The sequence below is a fragment of the Telopea speciosissima genome, chromosome 5 (assembly GCF_018873765.1).
Source record: "Telopea speciosissima isolate NSW1024214 ecotype Mountain lineage chromosome 5, Tspe_v1, whole genome shotgun sequence".
NCBI lineage: Eukaryota > Viridiplantae > Streptophyta > Magnoliopsida > Proteales > Proteaceae > Telopea > Telopea speciosissima.
The window spans coordinates 66,210,986-66,236,855 of NC_057920.1; the positions used below are offsets into that span (position 1 = coordinate 66,210,986).

The 25,870-nt window shown below is 37.6% G+C and overlaps 1 long non-coding RNA gene and 1 pseudogene across 1 annotated transcript; one reads left to right on the top strand and one right to left on the bottom strand.

Moving 5' to 3' along the window:
- Positions 1-307: 307 nt before the first annotated feature.
- On the bottom strand, positions 308-18,494 carry LOC122660869. Its single transcript, XR_006332796.1, has 3 exons — positions 18,484-18,494; positions 16,139-16,143; positions 308-744 (listed from the first exon to the last, which is right to left on the bottom strand). It is a non-coding gene; the product is annotated as an uncharacterized LOC122660869 (long non-coding RNA).
- On the top strand, positions 10,014-22,716 carry LOC122660868 (annotated as a pseudogene).
- The last annotated feature ends 3,154 nt before the right edge of the window (positions 22,717-25,870 follow it).

Here is a 25,870-nt window from a genome sequence, read left to right on the forward strand (position 1 = left end):
AACATGGCAATAATAGACTTGAAATGGAAATGGCTGACTATGACATAAGACTGGTGGTTCAGAGAGGTTTCCATAGATTAGTTTCACATCTCCAATTGTGATATTCTCATAAGATCCTTCGATGCTTTCGGTACTCCAGATACGTACATGTTTCCCTAATTTCTCGACAACAAAATCAATGAGATCCTCAGCCGAATTCGCACAAGTGGACTGCTCGCCTCGAATGAGGCTCTTCTCATCACATACCTCAAGGGTTCCTTGAATATACTCAACCATGTTTGATTCATTATCCTCAGTAAAGAGCTTCTTCAATTCCATGATCCGAGCAAAGGAAAATGGAATTTTTAATGCCAGAGATCTTGGCAAGAACGATCTATATGATATTGGGTCCCTTAGATCAGGGACAGGCATGAAACTTCCCTGTTTCACCATTGATTCTCGAAAATATGGCAATCCCCCTTGGCTGGCAACTGATAGAGGTATTTCATTTGGATATTCATATTTGAGTTTGTTAACATTCCAAGGGACTATTGGTGGTAGGGTTGTGTCATTTGCTCTGTTCTTCATTAGTGCATTTGTTGAACAAGCAACATTTGCTTGCATACAGAATGAATGCATGTGGGAAGCCAATTCATTTTCCTCCATAAATTTCATAAACACTGCTGCCTGATGGAAGGTTAATGGAGAAGCCTTTGCAGATAACCAATGTGGAGGGTGTGGAAGACCAATATGCTCTTCCCAATACTTTGCAAAGGCATTTTCTGCTTGAGAAGAACCCTGCAATTTCATAGGAAAAAATATCATTCAAATAAGAAACCAAAAAAATAAAAAAAAACAGGAACAAGCAGTGACCATGTTCAAATGAATGGACAATGGAAAAACATCAATTTTCTTACACTAAAGTATGCTATGATCACAAGTCCAAGCAACAGAATGGGATGCCTCATGGTGGAATGAAATAAGGAACAGAATGAGTTGGGTTAGTTGCATGAAGGGGGTTTCAATTTATATAGAGGAAAAATCTCTTTTATGACTAGATTTAAAGAAAATTTCTAGCTGCCCTTCAGCCCTCAAATTTGGTTCTAGATCTTTGTGTAAAGCCTGACTGTCCAAAGAAAAGTATCAAGAACTAAATCATTTATGGTATACATCATAAATATTCAACTCAAAATCTCAAACTATTTGGTGGAGGGACTCACATGTATATGAGACAAAGGAAGGGTGAGGCAACTCATCGAACACTACGAATGTTAATCAATTTGGTCCTAGTTTAAACAGTTCGATTCATGTTGAATTGATAGAATTTAGAATTGAACCAATTTTTATTCAATTTCAAATTTCCAATTTAAAATGATAACTAATCGGTTTTGGTCAATCAGTTTGTAATCAGTTCCGGTTAAATGTGTTTATTACCGGTTCACTTTGATTTGTTATTGAATTTTCACTATATAAGCTACTTAATTGGTTCGGTTATTCGGTTTAATCAGTCCGTATTTTGTTTTAGTTGTTTTTTATTTTTATTTTTAAAAATGGTTCTTTATGGTTTAGAACTGATGGTTTATAGGTTCAAAAACGAAACCGAATCAATTATTTTTTTTTCAATACATATGACTATAATTAAACTAATTTACAATCAGTTTTTTTATTTCGGTTTAAATGATTTGGTTCAATTTCGATAATCAGTCTTAATTTGAAATTAATACCCTTACTTGAGCATTGGTTTTCTTAATGTATTTTATTCTCGTCAATGAAAAACGGGAATATATTGATCCCATTAAGGACCTGATTTTGAAAATCAAACCTCTAGCTTGATCCATTAAGATCCTGATGGGCTTATCTAGGTCTAGTTGAACATGCAAACTTCGCCACAACTCACCAGTGAGAAGCATGAGTATTGTAGTATTGTGTTTACAGACTTTATTTATTTCTGAGATTTTGTGTTGTGTGGTTTGAAGCGATTACTATTTGTTTGAAGGTGTCAATTTATTTAACCACTAGATCACGCTTTGCGGAAGATGAGTTGTAAATATCGTAGAGGAGATGAAATAGGTTTTTACCCTTTTTTTTTCAAATCCTAAATGGTATAATGCACATTCTATTTTTTAGTATAACAATATTGAGATTTGGATCAGTTTAAAATTCCTGCAGAATTAGGGTTAGGGTTTCTGATTTTAGAAATTAGGAAAACTACTAAAATTAGGGTTTAAAGTGGGATTTAGGGGCTGGGCTTGGGATCGAATTTACCAAACAGGGAAGGGAAGGTTCGATCCAATTATGGGAGGGTTTTGATGGTTAGAAGTGCTGAATCTGGAATTTTAGGGTTTTGGGGTTTAATGGAGTTGGGGGATTTTAGGGTTGGACAGATCTGATCAAGCCCAAAGCTAGGTCGAATGAAAGGGTTGGGATAAGGCTGCTATGTCTGAATTCTGAAGGGATTTTGATGATAGGATATGACTGGACAGAATTTAAAGTACTAGGGTTTTTGAATTATAACAGAAAATTAAAGGATTGAATGGGAAGGAGAAGGAAAGATAAAACATAATTGAAAGTTCAAACTTACTACAGGATTCCACCAGCAACAGCTTGGATGATGAAGGATGACGCTACCTTCAGAAAGAGATCCTCCCAACCGTCATGGCGTAAGGAGTCGCAGGAATCCACCCACCCTTCCACCTTGAAATCCACAAGGATGCACACACTCACAAGGGAGCAAGGAACAGCAGCAATGACAGCTACGAAATCTGTTTTTTTAAATTAAAAAATTTGTTGGGGAGCCCTCCACAATCTACTTTATTTATAATAAAGGCCTAAGCCAAATCCTAGTACAAATTAATGTCTCTTCCTTCTAAAATCGTGGAAGGGAGAGATCCACTCTAACTTAATTAAATTAAAACAGTAAATGTCCTAACTTAAAATAAAAAAATCTAACTTAAAAACAACTAATTTAAAGTAGATTTCATATTAGCCAATAGGATATAAGAACCTATTAACCAATAGGAACACTTCACTTAAATTAGACCCATTGAACCAATTGGATGCAACCAATTCTAAACCGGGTCAATCTAAAACAAGAAAATACACTAAGTATGGAAAATAATAACCCTAATCTAAGGCTCCCTATTCAAACCCAAGTTCAGGGCCTCTTCTTCTTCTTCTTCTTCCTTCTTGGAGCTGCATCACAAGGCCTGGACCATAGGAAGGAGGTATCAACTATACTAGAAAGAGATTTGCCTTTCTTGTTAAGATCAATTAGCCTTCGCGGAAATCTCTCAATAGATCATCCGATGTATGCGAGCACTGAGTGAACCTCTATGGTAACTGCTGACAAATGAAGTACTTCCAAAACAAACAGATCTTGCGTTCGTGATTCGGGAAAGATTTTTTTTTCCTTTTTTGAGAAAATCGATCGAAATGGATTGACAGGAAAGGGAAGAACAAATCGAACTTCGACCGTAGGATTGCCACGACTGTCGAAGATTTAGTTCACACCCCTAGTAGGGGTATATTAGTCATTATAAGTCATGAATTACCAACACTTTACCACTTAACGGGAATGATATAACAGAGTGGGGCTGACTGTAACAACTAACCAAAACTCAGGGGGTGTGGCTGTATAATTTAGAAACACAGGAGGTCGTTCTGTATTTAGTACAAACCTCAGGGGGTGGGAGTGTAATTTTCCCATATTAAAAATAACGTCCGGATTTTTGTCCGAATTTTTTTTTTTTTTAAAACGAATAATTCTTGAATCCGAATTTTATTTTGTCTGCTTCTTTGACCGCTTTTTAGATCGAATTCTTAAATTAACAAAACAAATTATTAGATGTAGATTGTTACGTAATTACATTTCGCTAAGTCTGTTTTGTCGTCTTCTCTTTCAGCATTAAGTTGATGCAGTCAGCACTCAGCAGTATCTAGCATATGAAGTTCCTCTTCTTTAGGTTTTTGCTGACCCTTTTAGGGAGAATGGTGGGATATTACCATGTTTCTGTTTCTCTTACCCTCATGTTCTGTAACTCCATATGCATCCCAGTAAAACCTTGTATTCTCTTATAGAGTGCATCCTGTTTAACCTCAACTCAACTAAGCTATCTCAATTTAAATGAGGTTGGCTACAGGAATCCTGTTTCTCCATTCATAATATTTGTTGTTAATCACAAGCCATGCATATCTTCTCTCACCACTTCTACTGAATAAATTTTGGCCTGCACTTAATCTTTTAGCCTCTCTAATCTGAACTTCATCAGTCCTGTCAAATCGGAACCAGTTCATACAAACTAAACTCCAGCTCACAAGCCTTATCTGAACTTCAGTCTTTTGGGTTGGCTATGTGAGTCCCGTTTAACCATTCTACTCTATCTGATACCATATATTATATTTGGTGTCTCTTTTTTAGCACCACTAATTTTCTCGGCATCACCACCCCTTACTGGTGCATTTAATGGTCTTTGATCATCTCTTATGTATTTCTCACGTTTCATTTATCTACTGTTATGTTTACTGAAATGTCTTCATTTCTAATTCAAATCTTCATAGTTTTACCACTCATATATCTTATCTCATTCTGGCTACACCCAATTTAAGAGTTCTGATGTTTCCTTGTTACCCAACATTAAGTTCCATGTAACATTACCAGTCGCATAGCTGTGCTACAGATTACAGAATTTGTCCCTCTCGACTTCAGCCAGACTTGCTTGAATTCAATGATTGGCATCTTGTTGAATTCCTCCCTCATTATGATTGTACAGAAGACATTGGAAATGGTCATTTTGATTGATCTTCACTGCTCCCTTCACTTCACTCCTATTCTTACTGAAAAATAAAAGAGCAACAAAGAATGATGTAACAATAGTGTGTGTCGGATAGTGAAATCAAGCATGAATCAGTCGTAGAAGTTTGATCAACATATTAGATGAATGGATTCTAGCCACTTCGCTGGCACATTCTTGTTGGGCTAAGTTCAAACAGAATCCTTGTGATCATTTTTCAATCCATCACAATGTGCTCTATATAAAAATTTCACTGCAAGATCAGATATACACCCTTATATTGTGATGAACTAAAATGTGTGCTTAAATGGGATATATTGATCAAATGGTTCACCTGTGGTTTAAACCAGTCCCTTTTGAATGCTGAATACTTATAATGTCCAGCGATACTTGGGATATATAAAGTTTCATTGCAGGTTCACCTGTGGTTCAAACCATTCCCTAATTGCTCTATTGTTGCCCATGATCCAGATGCTGGAATCAGCTCTATCTCGCCTGCTTGAGGGTCACCAAGCATTTGGAGAACCAGGCACAGATTCTTTGAGCAGCAACAGTTCTGAGGTTTATGCCAAGCTGTGGAGCCAGTTGCAGCTGCTACTGAAGAGGATGTTAACAGTGGCACGATCAGGAAGTGCGAACAAATCTTCTCAGGCAGTCCCCCCGATGAGTAGATCTGGAGATGTTGGGAAGTTGAAGGAGCTATACAGAATGTCGCTGAAGTCCACAGATGTGAGTCAATTGTGTGCCATGTATGACTTGTGGATGTCATAATTCACAGTAAACTGATACTGACTGAATTTTTGCTGATACATAGAACGGATTTATTTTCTGAGATTTTGAAATGGGAAATTAGAACCTTTGTTTGTAGTTCGATTTATATCATTGTAAGTAATAGGAAATAAAATAAATGGCCAATCTCAGGTTTTGTGTAAGATTTTATTGCATTTGAAAACGAAAATCACCTTCCACAGGCTTAATATCAAAACCAGATGCAGCCCTTCAAGCAAGCATCTGTGACATTAAAGTAATGAACATCAAAACTCTAGCTATTTATTTAATGGTGTAATGTCCTCTGCGGGGAGCACACCCTCCGCCAGTGCCCCCCACCCCCCCCCCCCCCTACCCACTCTTTCTCCTCTCCATGTGTAATGACACTTTTCACCAGAAACTACCAATGCAGTCCTGTATCACTAAAATAATGTACTTTCATAAACTGCCCCAATATAAGGTGGTTGTCTAAAGAACTAAAAGTGGGTAGGGTTTTATGAAAGGAAGTTTCTTTCATTATCTTAATTATTGACCATGTTATTTAAGCTTGGAACCTCCATTGAATCCATCTCCCTTTTATCTTTTCTTTTTTAATTTTATGTAAACATCTTCCTTAATCCGTCAATGTAAGGTATATGTGTCATCATCTTACTCTGGCTTTTCAAAAAAAAAAATCTTATTTTGGTTTGAATTGATAATACTTTGAATATTGTTGGAAAAAACTCACTCTCTGCTTGATGAACAAAACTCTATAACCCTTTATGATGAATTTGATATGTGCCTCATTGTTGTCAAGGGATGTTTAGAAGCGATTCCAAACAGTTCCAAAACTCGTAGATGTCAAACAGTAGTCCCTCACTATTCTCAAGAGTCCCAACCAGGTGAACTCGGCATTCTGGATGGATTTAGGAATGGAAACTTCTCAACTTTATCAGCTTCAACATTAAAGATCAAGCTCAATCACAGCCACATGAGATTCCATCAGGGATTTATTTCACGGTATGTGAAGCTAGTATCAGCATGGAGGGTATTCAAAGCAAGGGAGGACATTGTGAGGTTGTCATCAATTTGACCAAAACAAAAACAAGTTCAAAGAAAGGGGAGGACAGGGGAAAAGTGAGCATTGGCACCCCTGAGTAAATGGCTTCTAGTATCGAACTCCATCCACAATGTGTCAAGAACCCTGCCACAAATGAATGGCATAAGACCCTCAATGGGTCACACCATGGTAGTACTATTATTTCCATTTCACCACAAGTTTCTTGCAAGTTGAGAGCTTCACCACGAGCAACCCATAACTATCTAATCCCGCCAGTGTGCAATCTCATTGCAATTTCGTGCATTTGTGTGGCGTATGCAGATAAGAAATAACCCGATGAGACATACAGGACAGAATTTTTGGGTTGACACTGCTGCCAATTATAGTAATCCACAGCATTGCCATGGCTGGTCTCAGAGAGAATGGCAATTACATGGGCTTGAAGCTCATTGAAGGAAGTAGAGAGAATGAATTGTGCTTTTGTTATTGGTGAAGCTTGATCTTAGTTCAGAAAGTACAGTGATGTTCCTTTGGCGGACCATTTAGCATTTGATTTGATATGTATTTCACCTTATTCTAGTTCAAATCTCGAACCAGACCAGATAGATCTTTAGGGGTAGTTTTACACTTGTGTCCCATCTGTGAAATGACCAAAACCCTTGTTTTGTTGGGCTGAACCTTCCAGCTCTCGCCACGATTGGAGGAGAGCCAAATTTGTGTGCCCAACCATCTCCCTTGAATTTAATTGGAAATCCAACGGAATTCACAGGACGCACTTGCTATTTCCTTGGGTGTCAGCTGCTATGAGACCGAGTCATACACGCTCATTTCATTCTTAACTTAAAAAAAATTCTCCCTTATTTAACGCTCAGGTTCATTTACCCTGCCAGCAAAGGCACCATCCAAGTTCATTAAAGAGGTTCAGGGGAAATTTTTTGGCTCATTGAAGAAGTGCAGGAAGCCGTTTAATCACTCCCCATGCAGAAAACACAATAATTTGAAGTTTCTTCGAAAAGGTGCACCCTTTATTTTCTCTCTCTCTGTCTCCAGGGAAAGAATGTGGGATTCCCATTTTCCTTCTGGTCTATCAATTTGGATCCTTCACAGCCGGGTTGCCAACCTGCCATTGTGCGGCGTCACACAGGCAGGGCGTGGACCTCACCGGGGTAGGATGCTCAGGTAATGGGTAGGGTGGTCATTTCACCTCTGTATTTGTGTGGGCCGCACAATGGCCGCTCCTCTGCGGCCGTAGAGGATCAAAATCAATGTTCTATTGGATTGAGGTTTTTTCAAATTGACTTAAGATAGCTAGGTTTATCGTTTAATACGAGGTTTGCTATCATCAATGAAACATGGCAGCTACTTAACTATAGAAAAGTTGAAACTTTATAGGAATGAAATTGAAATCATGAACAAACGGTGGTACACAATTTCCATCAACAATTGGGCTCTGAATGTTTCAACATAATTTTCTTTTCTAGAAAATCACTATGGCTAAAAGGTGGTGGTACGTACGCAATAATAGCTTGACAGTACGTTCTTCAATTGATAACTATTGATTTAGCCTCTTCAAATCTCAGCCGTTGTACTATTTACGTAAAACCGGTTGCCGCAGTGATCTGTTCTTCAATTGATAACTGTTGATTTAGCCTCTTCAAATCTAAGCTGTTGCACTATTTACCTAAAACCGGCTGCCGCGGTGATCTCTCTCTCTTTCATGCCTCTCCATCCTCCGCTCCACTCGGCCTTGCCCTCTCTCCTCTCCACTGCGAACCGGCAGCCCCATTCGCTCACTCTCTCTCTCTCTCTCTCCCTCTGCCGGCTTCATCAATCGAGTAGTGTTTTTTGTTTTTCTAATGTCATCGCTTTTGATTAGATTTGTACTTCATTTTTTTGGGCTATTAATTATCTCCTCATTTTGCCTGTCTGTTATTTTCCTCAATTCCATCTAATAGGGGGAGGTGGACCCCACCCAGACAATGTATTCGGGCAAGAGGTAGGATGGTCATTTCCGCCCCCTATTAGATGGAAGAAATTGACGGGCAGGAAAATTGAGGGCATATATATATCTATATTTAATAGTTCTATTAGTAGGTTAATTATCTTTTTGTTTTGTTTGTTTTTTTTTTTTTGGTTTTTGTTTTCGGTGAATAAGCTTTATTAAAAGAATTACAAACACCCGAAGGGAAACAAATTACAACCAGAGCATCAAGAGCTAGTTAGAGCAACTTAATCTGAAGACCCCAAGACGAGACAATACAACGTTTCTTAATATGGTCATAATAAGAAGAACGGAGATGATTGACCTTTGATTCAATGTCAAAGTCAATTGGACTCTAGATATGATAAATAGAAGCACACAAGACCATCTTGACAGCATATATAGTCACAAACAAAATTACACTTAAAATTATTCTTGATCTATCTCCATTCTCCTTCGAAGGAAGCCAAAGGGCAGAAATGAGGACCACCCTTTCCAAATAGGAAGAGGAGAAAGGATATCTAAAAATAGATGGTCAATATCCTCCCCGGCGTTCCAATATAGGCAACAATTAAGAATGCTAATTTTCATAGACATCATATGCCACAAAAAATCCTGAGTGGGCAAGGAACACGACAAGGCATGAAAAGCAATAAAGCTGTGCCTTGAAATGTAATGCTTGAACCAAACAATTTTATACCCTGGGATAAAGATATCTTTGGGATAAACCAGCTCCCAAGCCGACGCAAAAGTGAACTGCTTAGAAGAAGAAAAAACCCATTGGACCACATCTCCATTACAGGTTATTATCTTGCTAATGTAACCTCTATAGTCATTATTTGGAACTTATATGGATTTGATATTTTGGAAGTTCAGTTTTTTTTTTTTTTTTCATTTTAATTTGCTATGGAAATCTACTACAATGCGTAACTTGGTCTCTCTTATGATATGCAATTCTTTGTCTTTCTATGTGTTTTGCTCCATATGTTAATTCTAAAATACTTAATTCTTTTTATAGGCAGAAGAATGCCACCCAGTTGCACTAGACACGCCGTCCCTATGCCTTGACACAAGGGCGCACGAAATGACCACCGCACTCATGGGTGTGACGGTCATTTCAGGTGCCCCTATGTCAGGGCGCATGGGGGTGGCGTGTCTGGCGCGATCGGGTATCGTTTTCTTTTATTTTATTTTTTTTAATTATTTTATTTCACCTCACATTACTAAATTTTTATGCTCTATGTATAATTTTAATTGAATATGGACTAAATCATGTATATAATTGTAGCTTCTTCCATTCTTGAATCTTCTATGAATTAATTATAACAATTTTCTTACTCTTCATATATTTTCAAACAGTTTGTATAATGTTTGTTCATTAGCAGGTTCAGCTACATCTAAGGGTGATATTGAGAATCCAATGTTGGTCTAAGTCTTTCTGGAGCGCATAAGATGGAAGCGATTGGTATTTAGATGATAGAGTTTCCACACCATTTTTTTTTTCAAATGGATGATTTTGAAGAATCAAAGAACATTATGAATATATGGATATCCTTTTTGCAGTCTTCTGCAACCATTTTCTTGCTTGGGTTTTCTGCTTGTTCACACCTAATTTTGTCATTAGTTTTATCTATTTTATGGGCTTGCCAAAGGTGCACGGTGCCTAATCTTCAAAATTCAAAACCAATGTTGAAGAATACATACTTTTTATACTATTGGGCTGCCATTATATCTTGCATGGGTCTGTCTTTCTTTGATCTTCTATTATGCGTGTTACATTACATCTCTGGGTATAGGCATGGTTGGTCCGATCTAAAGATTGTTGCTCAATTGGATTTTGTATTCAGAACACTCACTTGGTTTGCGTTCTCTGCTTATTTGTACATCCACTTTTCTCATTCCAGTGAGCGTAGGTTCCCCATTCTACTAAGAATCTGGTGGGCCTTCTACTTCCTAATGTCTTGTTCTCATCTTCTTATACATCTTGGTTTGAACTGGAAAAATTCATCCTTACCGATCTTGCTATGGCTCTCCAATGTTGTGGCCGTAATTGCTGGTTTGTTCTTTTGTTATGTTGGGTTGTTTGGCAAGGAACGAGAAGACGAAGATTTCCATCTTTTGGAGCATCTTTTGAAAATTAATTACAGCCAAAACAACGGTAATGGCAAAGAAGGATTAAGTGTTAGTGGAGAGAGTATTGTAACTCCTTATGCAAATGCCAATCTTCTTAGCATTTTTACTTTCACTTGGATGGGCCCTTTGCTTGCACTTGGGTATAAGAAAATATTGGACCTTGAAGATGTTCCTCAGCTTTCGAATTGTGATAGTGCCAAAGTGATCTTTGCTTGCTTTAGAAATAAACTTGAATATGATGGTGTTGGAATGGTTAGGATGACGATCTTCTATCCTTGGAAGGAGTCTCCTATTGTTAGAAGTAGATTGATTCCTTATCCTTGTGAATATCTTGTTTCCTTGTTTATCTCCTTCTATGCTTAGCCATTCAGCTGTATTCCAATCTATTTAAGTGAAATAAATCCTCCCCAGAAGAATATAGAAAAGTGGGAGTTTATCATCCGTGGAGTAGGCTTCTTAGAGAAGACCGAACCACGTTAAATCCTTGTCTCTCTTCTTGATATTTTTGTGTTTTAGAACATGGTATCAAAGCGGGTTGAAGATCTGCAGATTCTGGAGTTTATCGGTTGGAGTTTTTTTCTTTGATCGAAGCTATCTCGTCGTGGTTACGCAAAGGGATCGGTTCCTTGTTCAACCTCTTTTAGATAAGTTTTTTTTTTCTTCTTCCCATTATGTCAGATTCAAGTAAGCCTGAAGTTCATAATGCTCGTCTCACATCTATATTGCTGAATGAACGAAACTATCTTCCCTGGTCTAGAGCAGTAACCGTTGCCCTTGGAGGCCGTTCTAAACTAGGCCATGTTAATGGCCAAACCAAGGCCCCTGCTACTGATGATCCAAAATATGCTGAATGGTGTGTAAATGACAATCTTGTCATGAATTGGATATTTAATTCTATGGAGAATCAGATTTATGAAATTTTCGCTTATGCCGAGACCTCTCAAGCTCTCTGGACGTCTTTACGTGATATGTATGGCCATGTTGATAACACATCACGTATTTTTGAGTTGCAACAGGAGATTGTTCACACTGAGCAAACTCCTAATCAAGCCTTTACTGAACAGCTTGGTACATTGAAGAAAAAATGGGATGAGCTGTGACAGTACCGTCCTCTAGCTCAAACCATAGATGAATATCTTAAAAGGGAAGAACATGATCGTGTCTTCCAGTTGCTTGCTAGTATCCGACCTGAGTACGAGGATCTCAAACGTCAAATAGTGATGAGTCCCGTGCTTCCATCTTTTACAAATGTCTGTGCCACAATCCAGCGTGAAGAAACTCGGAGACGGGTAATGCACCCTGACTCTAAGGCTGGGGGAGAGCAATCTGAAAAATCTGCCAATGCTGTTCTCGGTAATAGTAAGCTACAAAGTGATGGGAATGGGGGAAGCAAATCTGGAAAAGGAAATGGAAAGGGACGTGGCCCTTGACCACCATACCATTGTGATCATTGTGACCGTGATGGGCATACCAAAGATCGATGCTTTATCTTGCATCCTCATTTGCGCCCTGCTAAGGGTACAGGGACTGACTCTAAGGTTGCTGCCCAAACCAGTACAGGTGAGCTCCAGTCGGCACTTGAGAAACTCACTCCTTTTTTGCACCAACTTTTACAAGCCAGCGGGAATGCTTCTAACAGTTCAGCCCCGCCAACTCAAGAATCCGGGAATGTGGCTGCTATCTCTGGTAATGATATTTTTGCCCTTTCTACTTTATCTAAAAGTCAATTTATTGTCGATTCAGGAGCTACTGACCATATGTGCTGTTCCACACACCACTTGACTGATCTTAAATCCACGCCTGCTGGTTCAAATTTACCTATTACTGTTGCTAATGGGTCACAGGTTCCAACACATGGTCTTGGAAAAATTCAGTTATTTTCTACTAAATCAAATGCCCTATTTGTGCCTTCTTTGTCATCTAATTTACTGTCAGTTAGTAAATTCACACAAGAATTAAATTGCAATGTTATTTTCTCTTCCCATAAGGTCATCTTTCAGGATCGCACCACAGGGAAGACGATTGGTGAGGGACGGTGCCGTCAAGGTCTCTATGTTTTGAACTTTCCCCCTGCAGCTTTGGTTACAAGGTTAAGTTCAGCAGACAGGTCCTAGTTATGGCATTTGCGGATGGGTCATCCTTCAGACCAAGTGCTTCGTTCTATTGATGCTTCTCTTTCACATAATTCTAATGTTTGTGAGACATGTCATTTTTCAAAACAACACAGACTACCTTTCTCTAATAGTACACATGTTTCTACTGAGTTGTTTGAATTAGTTCACTCTGATGTTTGGGGCAGTGCTCCCGTTGATTCTCGGGATGGTTATAAATATTTTGTTACATTTATTGATGATAAATCTCGTACTACATGGTTATACTTGCTTACCTCTAAAAGTGAAGTGCTACAGGTGTTTCAAGATTTTTGCAATATGGTCCATACTTAGTTTCTCACTCACATTAAGACCTTGCGAACCGATAATGGTATAGAATATACCAATAACCCGTTTGAGTCCTACCTCAGAATCCTGGGCATTACTCATCAAACTTCTTGTGTTGGCACTCCTCAACAAAACGGAGTTGCTGAACGCAAAAATAGACACCTTCTTGAGGTCACTCGGGCGCTTCTCTTTTCGGGTCATTTTCCTAAAGCTTATTGGTCGGATGCAGTTCTTACTAGCTGCTACTTGATTAACCGCCTACCTAGCAAGGTTCTACAATATAGATCTCCTATTGAAATTCTTCATGGACGGCGGTTTAATATTTCTCATCTTAGAATCTTTGGCTGTATCTGCTTTGTTCACTCACAGTCTGGTGGAAAACTTGACCCCCACACTCGCAAGTGCGTCTTTGTGGGGTACTCGTCAGTCAAAAAGGGTTACAAATGTTTTGATCCCATTGCCAAAAAATTGTTTATCTCTCGTGATGTCATTTTCGATGAAGCTCACATGTTTTTTTCTGGCAGGAATCAACTTCATGGGGAGATTCCTGTGATTGACTACAATGATTTTAAACTTGAAGTTGTTCCTACCCCTCTTCCTGATGAAACTGGCTTGGCAGGCCAAGGTGAAACGGTGGAGGGTGAGGGTGACCAAGATGATCAAATGGTGAACATTGGTGGGGATCAAGTTGATCAAATTGATCAACCATTGAACAATTCTCAAGTGGCTGTTGTTCTTGAGGATAATAATGGAGGAGATGATACAGTGGGTAGTGAACCTATCCGGAAATCATCTCGAATTTCTCAACCGTCCACTCGACTTCGGGACTTTATCACATATTATATGGTCCCATTTCCCATTCAAGCTTACATCAGTTATGATAATTTCTCTCCCAATTTTTGGAACTTCCTGACATCTGTCGATGCCCATATCGAACCCAAAAGTTTCTTAGAGGCAAGAAATTCACGAGTTTGGATTAAGGCCATGGACGATGAGCTTCAAGCCCTTGATTGAAATAACACGTGGAAGGTGGTACCTCTTCCAAATGGGAAACGAGCGGTTGGGTGTCGATGGGTCTACAAAGTTAAATACAATAGTGATGGATCTGTTGAGAGACACAAGGCAAGACTCGTCGCCAAAGGGTATACTCAGACATACGGTGTGGATTACAAGGAAACTTTCGCACCAGTTGTTAAAATGAATACAATACGGGTGCTTATGTCAGTAGCAGTTAATCGTGGATGGTCCCTTTTCCAAATGGACGTCAAGAATGCCTTCTTACACGGAGACCTAGAGGAAGAAGTGTATATGGATCTCCCCCCTGGTCATCCGTTAGGAGGGGAAGATGGAATGGTGTGCAAACTTAACAAAGCTATATATGGTCTCAAGCAATCACCACGAGCGTGGTATGGAAAACTCAGTAATGCTCTTATAAATTTTGGGTTCAAAAAGGGTGAGTCGGATTCTTCGATGTTTGTGAAGAACGGTGCCCATGGGATCGTTGTGGTCCTTATCTATGTTGATGACATTGTTATTACAGGTAATAATCTCCATGGAATTGTTGCTCTTAAAATTTATCTTAGCAAGAAATTTGACATCAAGGATTTGGGAAAGTTGTGGTACTTCCTCGGGATAGAAGTTGCTACTTCTCAGAAAGGAATATTCATTTTTCAAAGAAAGTATGTCTTGGACCTGTTGAAAGAAACCGGAAAATTAGGAGTTAAACCTGCCAATTCTCCTATGGATTACAATAGTAAGTTCACCACTGCTGATACTCCGTTGCAGGATGTTGATTGTTTCCAACGTCTGGTGGGAAAGTTAATCTATCTTACCATCACTCGACCTAATATTGCATATGCTGTGAGTTATGTGAGCCAATTCATGAAGTCACCTACAAAGGGGCACATGGAGCTTGTGGATCGTATTTTACGATATTTGAAGTCATGTCCAGGAAGAGGAATTTGGATGCGAACAATGGGCACACCGAGGTTATAGGATATGCGATGCATCGGGTCGAAAATCCCATCGACAGCGTTCCACTACCGGTTTCTATACCTTTGTGGGTGGGAATATTGTTACTTGGAAAAGCAAAAAACAAAATGTTGTCGCTCGTTCCAGCGCAGAAGCAGAATACCGTGCAATGGCGTCAGCGACCAGTGAGTTGGTATGGCTCCGTCTGTTACTTCAAGAATTGGGTCAAAAACCTTCCTCTCAACGTATGAAGTTGTACTGTGATAATCAAGCTGCCACTCACATTGCTTCCAATCCGGTTTTTCATGAAAGAACCAAACACATAGAAGTTGATTGTCATTTTGTGCGAGAGAAGGTTCAAGACAAGACAATTGAAACCCCTTATATTCGCAGCGAAGCTCAACTCACTGATATTTTTACCAAGGCTGTGCCCACTGGTGCCTTTCAAAAGATGATTGTCAAGTTGACCTCAGACAATGTGTTCGCTCCACCTTGAGGGGGAGTGTTGGAATGGTTAGGATGGCGATCTTCTATCCTTGGAAGGAGTCTCCTATTGTTAGAAGTAGATTGATTCCTTATCCTTGTGAATATCTTGTTTCCTTGTTTATCTCCTTCTATGCTTAGCCATTCAGCTGTATTCTAATCTATTTAAGTGAAATAAATCCTCCCCAGAAGAATATAGAAAAGTGGGAGTTTATCATCCGTGGAGTAGGCTTCTTAGAGAAGACCGAACCACGTTAAATCCTTGTCTCTCTTCTTGATATATTTGTGTTTTAGAACAGATGGTAATGGAAATGGTAATGGTTACCAGGTAAGCACACTCAAGCTAGTAAAGGCATTGATTCTCTCAACATGGAAAGAAATTCTATGGACGGCTCTATTCTCCATTGTATGCACATTGGCTTCTTATGTTGGACCATACCTTATTGACGCCTTTGTTCAATATCTTAACAGCCCTCACCAACTAAAACATAAAGGTTATGTACTAGGGCTTATTTTTTTTCTTTCAATGCTAATAAAGTGCTTCTCTGAGAGGCACTTGTACTTTCAATTACGAAAGATGGTAATTAGGGTCCGTGCTGCATTGTTTGCAATAATCTATAAGAAGAGTCTCAGGCTTTCAAATCAATCAAAGCAGGGTCACACTTGTGGGCAGACCACTAATTTGATGAGGGTTGATGTTGAGAGGATTGGATTTTTCAGTTGGTACTTGCATGATATATGGAGGATACCTATTCAGATTACTCTAGGATTGTTGATATTGTACAAGAGCCTTGGGTTGGCTTCACTTGTAGCTTTTGTTGCCACATTGATTTTAATATTAGCAAATGTTCCACTGGGAAAATTACAGGAGAAGTTTCAAGGGGAATTGATGGATACAAAGGATCAGAGGATGAAGGTGACATCTGAGGCTTTGAGGAACATGAGGATTCTTAAGCTCCAAGGCTGGGAGATGAGGTTCTTGGCTAAGATAATTGAGCTTAGGAAGTTTGAAACAAGATGGTTAAAGAAATTGCTTTATACATCAGCTATGTCTGCCTTTGTCTACTTGATTGCTCCCATGTTTGTATCTGTGGTTACTTTTGGGTGTTGTGTGCTTATGGGAATTCCACTAGACTCAGGGAAGATTTTGTCGGCACTTGCGACATTTGAGATATTACAAGGGCCCATTTATAATCTCTCAGACACAATATCCATGGTAGTTCAAACAAAAATCTCCCTTGACAGGATAGTATCATTCCTTTGCCTTGATGATCTTCATCCAAATATTGTACAAATGTTTTCAAGAGATAGTGCCAAGGTTGGAGTTGAGATAATCAAGGAGAATTTCACTTGGGACCTTCATTCTCCTAACCTCACATTAAAAGATATTAGTTTTCAAGTGTATCGTGGTATGAGAGTGGCTATTTGTGGTTCTATTGGGTCAGGCAAGTCAAGCTTACTTTCATGCATATTGGGAGAAGTACCGAAAGTATCTGGAGCCATTAAATTGAATGGGACTAAAGCCTATGTTGCACAAACACCATGGATACAAAGTGGCACAATAATGGACAATATATTGTTTGGTAAGGAGATGGATACAGAAAGGTACGAGATGATCCTTGAAGCTTGTTCATTGAAGAAGGACCTAGAATTGTGTGCCTTTGGAGACCAGACTATCATAGGAGATAGGGGGGTCAACTTGAGTGGTGGGCAAAAGCAAAGAATCCAAATTGCACGTGGTTTGTACCATGATGCTGATATTTATCTACTTGATGATCCTTTTAGTGCTGTGGATGTTCAAACAGGAACTCATCTATTTAAGGTATCTTATTCTTTACCTCTACTTGCAAAGGTTTAATCCTTGAAAATTTCTTGAAGTTATATATCTCATTACTTATATCATAATTTTGTTCACCAGAAACTGAATTTAATCTAAACACTGGTGTAAGAATAATGAAATCTGGTTTTCTAAATAAACTAGATATACAGACATATAATATTTAGGATGCATGTTTTTGCATAAATCTTATGATTTGATGTTACATATCATTATGAAAAATAAATTATATTAATATGTATAATTATTTGGATATTTTAAGTAAACGATAATTCTTTATGAGTGCCTACATGTAAATATTTGAACTTTTATCGCAGGAATGTTTGTTGGGAATTTTGGATTCAAAAACAGTAATTTATGTTACCCACCAAGTAGAGTTTTTACCTACTGCTGATCTTATCCTGGTGAGAATATACCATATTTTTTTACTGACTTCAAGTCTCTCAACCTGGATTCGGAGTGATTATTAATCTTTCCTTGTTTGGCAGGTTATGAGAGATGGAAGGATTACTCAAACAGGAAAGTACGAAGATATTTTTAGTTCTGGAACTGACTTTATGGAGTTAGTAGGTGCACATAAGAAAGCTTTGGACGACCTTATTTCTATTGAACATGGGGCTACTTTGGATAATTCAATTAATAGTGAAGAAGATTTTATTACTCTATATAGTGAGAAATCTATTCAAGATGAGGAAGAAAGGGAACCCATAAACTACAAAATAGAAAAATCAGTTGGAACAGAAGGGCAACTTGTCCAAGAAGAAATGAGAGAAAAGGGTGGAGTTAGTCTTTCAGTCTATTGGAAGTATATTACAACTGCATATAAAGGAACCTTTGTACCATTGATATTGTTAGCACAAATTCTTTTTCAGCTACTCCTAATAGGCAGTAGTTACTGGATGGTGTTGGCTACTCCCATTTCAGAGGATGTGAAACCTCATGTTAGAGCATCCACTCTCATCTTTGTTTATGTTGCTTTGACCCTTGGAAGCTCCCTTTGTGTACTTATAAGGTCCATACTCATTGTAACTTCTGGATACAAAACAGCAATGCTGCTCTTCAACAAAATGCATTTGTGCATTTTTCGTGCTCCTATGTCTTTTTTTGATTCGACTCCGAGTGGAAGGATTCTAAATCGGGTTAATAAATATGCTTATTTACACTTGGGATCCAAATGATCTCGTTTTTCATCACCATACAATTTATTACTTTAAATTTTAAATAAACCTATTTTTTTGTATGCAGGCATCCATAGATCAAAGTGCAGTAGATACCTCCATTCCACGTCAATTTGAAGAACTTCTTATCTCAATCATAGGATTCTTGGGAACTATTGCAGTAATGTCACAGGTTGCATGGCAAATGCTAATAGTTTTTATTCCGATGACTTTGACATGCATATGGTTTCAGGTAATTTTATGGTCACTTCCACTTCTCATGTTAAAGTTTCTAATTAAGCTCAATAATATTTACTCTATGGTTTGTAGGTCATATATAAGTTGGTTCAACTTTGATTGATCAGTGAGCTTTGAATTTTTTTCCACATATAAATTGATTTAGTGGTGGATGAATATATGCTTTGGTGAGAAAATGATGATTTAAACATTCATATTCTTCTGGAATGGAATATACACAAGAAATCTATTTTCATACTCCCACATTAGATATAATAACTGTAAAGCTATAATCAGTCACTTATAAAACTTTTTTAAGAAGAAAGGGCAAAACAAAGACAATATTATCAATGTGCAAAGTGCATTTAAAGTGACATGGGTGCGTTTTGGATATACATTATATATATTTTGATAAAATATAATATGGCCTATTTACTTTGTTGGTAGCTCCATATGTAGGAGTTCATACTAAATAAGAAAATAATTAATAAAAGATAACACCTAATATTAATAAATAATTTTATTTAATGATAAATTAGTTAATAATTGTGAAAACAAGTTAGTAGGCATTTATAAAATGATAAATTGGCAAAAGATTTAAATTATTAAATGGTCAATTAATAAATAATTATCAATAAATAAATATTAAGTATTAAAGGAAATGTCCATTGCACAGTTTGTCTTAGTGATCTAATAATTTCGGCTCATGTGGAGGTTTGCTTTAGTCAAACCAACCATTTGAATAGTTGTTTCCCAGTTTAATTATTCATGTCCAAAGTTTTGGATCTAATCTCCATTGTATGGTCCACAATATTTGGAATTCTACACATGTACTTTTAAGGGTTGAACTGAAGTTGGCCAAAGTCTAAATCAATCAGTGCTCAACTGGATAGATGGATATGTAGTGATTTGGACAACCTATATTGATCAAATTTGAGCACCTATGGAACAGGTAGACCTCCTAGGAACTGGTGCCAATATTATTTAGTTGATAATCTTCAATAGGAAAATCATCTTCTTACTTCCTTTCGATCTATCTTTCTCATTTCTTTTCCAAATGAAGCATGTGGGCTACTCTTTATGCTATTCTACATAGCCTAAGTATCTAGGGTGCATTTCATTGCATTTTGCGCTAAACTATACATTCATGTGCTTTGGGAAAAGTGAATAAGGTCAAACTTAGGCCATCATTATCAAAATTAAATTCAACAAAAAATTGGATATGGACAAATGCAATTATTAACTGAATTTGAAATTTGATAATATAATTAGAATTTGGTAAAAAATAAAAAAAAATTGATACCACAAAATTTGGTTACAATTGCATTCATGTTCAATCAACTTTTATCGAAGAATTCGAGGATAGAAATTTTGGGATATTGTAAACATACAAGTATATAATTGAATCAATATATAATAAAAATATAAATGAAAACTGTTGAAAAGAAAATTGTTGAAGTAAATAAAATAGTGTGAAATACGCTTTCATCTATAATTATGTTGTTGCTCCCAATCATTTATATATAAGCAGCTCATGTTAAGAAATCCCTCGTAAAAGAGTCTATATCATTTTCTCACTAACTATACATTCATTTTTTTTAACATTGTACTTTATTTTATTTTTTATGAATCTTGCCTTGTAGTAATACTGCATATCTGCAGCAAGAGAACTATCATGATTGGGGAGAGTATGCCAATCTCCAATTATACAACATTTTGCTGAATCTAGTTTAGGATCAACCACAATTAGGTGTTTTGATCAAGAAGATAGGTTTATGGACACAAATCTCAAGCTAGTGGATGGCTATTCTCGGCCCAAATTTCATTTCTCTAGTGCAATGGAGTGGTTATGCTTCCGCATGGATATTTTGGCATCCATCACATATGCCATCTTCTTGATTTTCTTGATCTTAGTGCCAAAGGGAGTGCTAAGCCCTGGTAAAAAGTTTAACTTAAGATCTTGTAAAATCATCCTTTAAGGCAACGTCTTGATTAATTACTCATATGAAAGCATGATTTTGAATTTACTTGTTCTCTTGAAGGTGTTATGGGTTTAGCAGTCACATATGGGCTTGGTTTTAGTATGCAAGGGGTTGTATGGGATCTTAGCAATCTTGAGAACAAAATCATATCTGTTGAGAGAATATTGCAGTACGTCTATATCCCTAGTGAACCTCCTTTGTTGGTAGAAGATATTATGTCGGGGTCAGGCCATGAATGGCCATCACAAGGGAAAATTGATATTGTTGATCTACAGGTATTCTCCAATATAGATTCCTTAAGTTTATGTTCTCTTAATTATTTTCCCATTTTATAGAATAGATCCTCTAAAGCCTATGTTTTTGGACAATTTTTTCTTCTCTTACAGAATTTTGCTAAGCTTCATTTATGTAATGTGTATGTAGGTTCAGTATGCTCAACATCTTCCTCTTGTGTTGCGAGGTATCACATGCACTTTTCCTGGAGGGATGAAGATTGGCATTGTTGGAAGAACAGGAAGTGGTAAATCAACTCTCGTACAGGCTCTCTTTCGTATGCTTGAACCTACAGCTGGTCAGATTTGTATAGATGGTATCAACATCTCTAAGATTGGCCTTCATGACTTGCTGTCAAGATTGAGCATCATTCCACAAGACCCAACAATGTTTGAGGGGACTTTAAGAAGCAATCTTGACCCACTTGAAAAGTACACTGATGAACAGATTTTGGAGGTGAGTTTCTTTTTAATTTGATGAATAATCTTTAATCAGTGAGAAAGATAGGATGTACATCTTATTGACTGACTGATTATTCGCACACAAAAGAAACACATCACTATTGATTGGTTGGGACATGTATCTCTCTGAACCTCTTTCTCCTAGTCCTCTTTTTTTTTAAAAATCTTTTCTGCTGAGATATTTGAAATCATTTCATTGGGCATACTCGATCATCTTTGGGCCAAGTTTGGCCTAAGAGATTCTCTTAGTTGAGGCCTAGGAAGTGCATTGCTGTTAGTTCCTTGTTTTCCATTTCCACTTTGCACCCCCTTGCTTTGTCATTAAAATTATCAATTTTATTTGATCTTAAATAACCAAGAAAGGTGGTAATTGATATGGATTTTTTATTGTCATAGGTTTTAGATAGATGCCAGCTTGGTGATGAAGTTAGAAAGAAGGAACGGAAGCTTGATTCTATAGGTTGACTTCTTATCATATTCACTCTATACCAAAGTTGTCCAGTATTAATTTATCCATGCACAAGGGCACAATCCTTTCAAAATTCTTATTGTATGATATATTTGACTTCGAGTGCACATCCCTACATCCCCCAACACCTTTTCTGATAGAAAGTAGGTGAAGAAAAGTTAAAGAAAATAAGATCTTGACTAGCTGACCCATTTTCATATGTTGGCTGTCATAGTGGTTGAGAATGGAGAGAACTGGAGCATGGGTCAAAGACAGCTAGTTTGTTTAGGGCGGGTATTACTTAAGAGGAGCAAAGTGTTAGTACTCGATGAAGCTACTGCATCAGTGGATACTGCGACTGACTATCTAATTCAGCAAACTCTTAGGCAACACTTCTCAGGGTCTACTATCATCACAATCGCACATAGGATAACATCAATTCTTGATATTGATATGGTGCTCCTTCTCGATAATGGTTAGTAGTTAATATTAAATAATTAGCATACCACAATTAAATGGGTTCATTGAGTTCAGTAATACGTCCTCTTATCCTTTTCTAGTGTTTGTCTAATAAGAATGACATTTTTTTTTCTTAACCAGGCCTTGTACAGGAATATAATTCCCCAGCCAAATTGCTAGAGATCAAGTCCTCATCCTTTGCAAAGCTTGTTAAGGAGTATACTCGAAGATGTAGTACTTAGTTTTTGAAAGGCTCAATATGTAAGTTTTGAATTTTCAACTATAAGACGGCATTAGATTAGGTGCATTGCTATTTTGAGTATGACAAAAATCTTGTTGATTTAAGATGGCGGAATAGATATTTAGGCTGTCTATAATCATTTAAGTTGGCTATGAGATTTAGTTAAAGCAGTGGGTGTATAAAAGAAGATGAAAGGAAAAACATATGTACATTTTTTTTTCTTGCATGTTTGTAATGGAGACTCTTATTACCTTTGCCACGGCCTCGGGGATTAAGGTTAACCACTCAAAGTTTTCTATCATTTTTGAAGGTGTGGATACCATGGGTCATGAGAATATGTTGGAGATTACTAGATTTTTTGAAACCCATCTTCCATTGAAGTACCTTGGAGTTCCATTGATATTAAGAAAATTGAAAGCTAGTGACTGTGCTCCTCCCTCTTTGGCTTGGTTAGAAAGAGATTTGAAAGATGGAAATCTAGATTCCTTTCTTTTTTCGGGCCACCTTCAGTTTATTCTCTCAGTGCTTCAAGGAGAATATGTTTATTGGTCTGGTTTATTTGGATTACCATGGTAGCTAATCAAGAAATTGGAATCAATTTTCTCCAATTTCTTGTGGTTTGGGCCATCCTTGGAGAGGAAAATTCATTACATTGTATGGGATGATATCTGCAAGCCTAAAAAAAAGGGGAGATTATAGATAAAGCGTATTAAAGACATGAATGTTGCTAGAATTTTAAAGCAAATATGGTGTGTGGCCTCCAAAAAAGACTCTTGGGGTTAAGTGGATTCAACATAGACATCTAAAATTGGATTTCATTTGGACCATCCATCCGATTCAAAACTGCTCATGGACCTGGCGAAAGATGCTGAAGTATCGGAATCGTGTGGAACCTTTCATCCATACACAAAACTATAGGGAATGGAGTTTCTACTTTTTTGGGGTTTGATCCTTGGAACCCTACAGGGGTTCTTCTCGATAGATATGAGTACTACATCAGATATGATGTAGGATTTGTTAGATTGGCAACGTTGATGCAGACCTTTCTAGTTGATGCCTTGATGGTAATAAATAGGGCCTCGAATTTCATCAGATCTTGGTTTGGTTTGGGGGTAGCTTGGCATGTCCAAAGACACGCTGAATTGAGTGATGATTCTATCAGATGTATGGCTTTCCCATCTAGATCATTCTCTATGAAATCAGTCTAGAACATTGTGAGAGCTCCATCCTTAGACATAGATTGAGTGGAGATGATATCGTTCCCAAATGTATTCCTAGGCATTCAACAAATGTTTGGCGTTGTTTGGTGGATGGTCTTCCCACAAAGCATCAATTAAGAAAATGAAAGGTCTTGGCAGCTCTTTATTGTTCCTTCAACTGGGCGGGGGTTGAGAATAGGAATCACTTATTTTTTTGAGTGTTCATTCACTAAAAAAATTGGGAGAGCTATTTTGAGTTTATGTTCTCCTTCAAGAAGACTTGGGACAAGTATCATTTTGTAAGTAAGATGGATTAGCATGAAGTTCAAGGAGGATTCGATTGATAGTATTACTAAGTTGGCATTTTATGAGACGTTTGCCCACATTTGGAGGGAGAGAAACTTCAGAATTTTCAAAAATAAGATGAAGACCTTATTTTGCATCTTAAAGATATCAAAGTGGATGTTGAGGACCGGTGTAGAGCTGATATTCCAAAGGGATCACATTCCAATATGAACTTCTTCCTAGTTTAGAAATGGGGAGTTCTGTTAGAATTATATTTGGAATGTAATTATATATTCCCTAATATTTCCTAATATTAAATAAAGTAAAACTCAGGCTAATTATGGTATTGGTTTAATTAAGGGGGCCATTAAGTTATATTAGGAATCATATGTGGACTGGCTTTAATGTGGGTAGATAGATTCCTATTTGGACTGTGATGAGTCAGACCCTATTGGAATTACTATATAAGGAGAGCTAGGTCCTCCCCTATCCATCACAACTTATTATTCTCAATTGCTATTGAGGAATGCATTCTAGTCAGAGAGGGAGATATTCAGTGTTTATCATCCCTTGCATTCGGTATTCTCATCAAGCCAGTTACTTTGGGAATAGAGGGGAAGCACCTTGTTCTTTGGTCTTTATTTTCGCTGCGATCATCGTCATGGATGCGAAACAAGGTTGATGATTCTATCCCTGTTTTCTATTATTTATTTGTTTGTGTTCTTGAACGCCCTATGGAGATCTTGACTTTTGGGATTTTGTCCCTATTCGGATCAATTTATTCTAACAAGTTCATCCTATGCGGATTGAGAGGAGTACTGTTTTATTGAACTAACTCTTGTGCGAGGCGTTTTGTTCCATGTTGGGGTTGAAGTGGTTACTCTTTGGCATTAGTAGTGCCTTTTTCTCCTAGTTGGTTGCAACTCTTCTAGTCTTGGGGATGCTAACTCTGTGTCCAAGAAGGCTACTTTTGGTTGTATGTATTCTTCTTCTCTTTTCAATAAATTGATTTATCTATAAAAATTAGTTTTAGTAGTGCAACGGTATCTTTAGACAGCCACAAATATCTACAACACCGCACATTAGATAGAGCTGAAATTTTCTTTACATGTTGAGTACAATTTGACAGGTATGGCGCGCAACACAAGAGGGGAATGAATATGACAATTAAAGATTCAGAGTGGTTCGGCCTCTTTCCTATGTCCACTAGTAAAAACACTCCCGTCTTTGGATTTTCCACTATCACAATTGGCTTCTTTGTGCCTACCAAATACCACCACCACGATTTGTTTCGCGGTACCATTTAAACCACTTCACACTTGTGGAGGACAACTTCTCTATAGAAGCTTTGACATTTCAATTCTTAAGAATGAAGAATAAAGATTCAAGCCTCTTAATAGGCCAAATATACAAATGAAAGCTTACTTTCTCTTTCAACCCTTAAAGCCTAAATAAAAAAATGGATGCTCAGTTTAAGCTCAATAGATGCATCAATTTGGCATTTGCCCCAGTCCCTTATTTATAGGCCAATCACCTCAAATAGAATATCCAACCGTTATGAACAATTTGGGGCAATACAGATGGAAAAAAATCCTCTCCAATTCCCTAAAATTGTAGAAATGCGTTTGGGAATTGAAGGACATCCATTTCCATGTCCAGACTCCAGACATGGAAATGGATGTTATCATGACCTCAAAAGGTGATGTTTC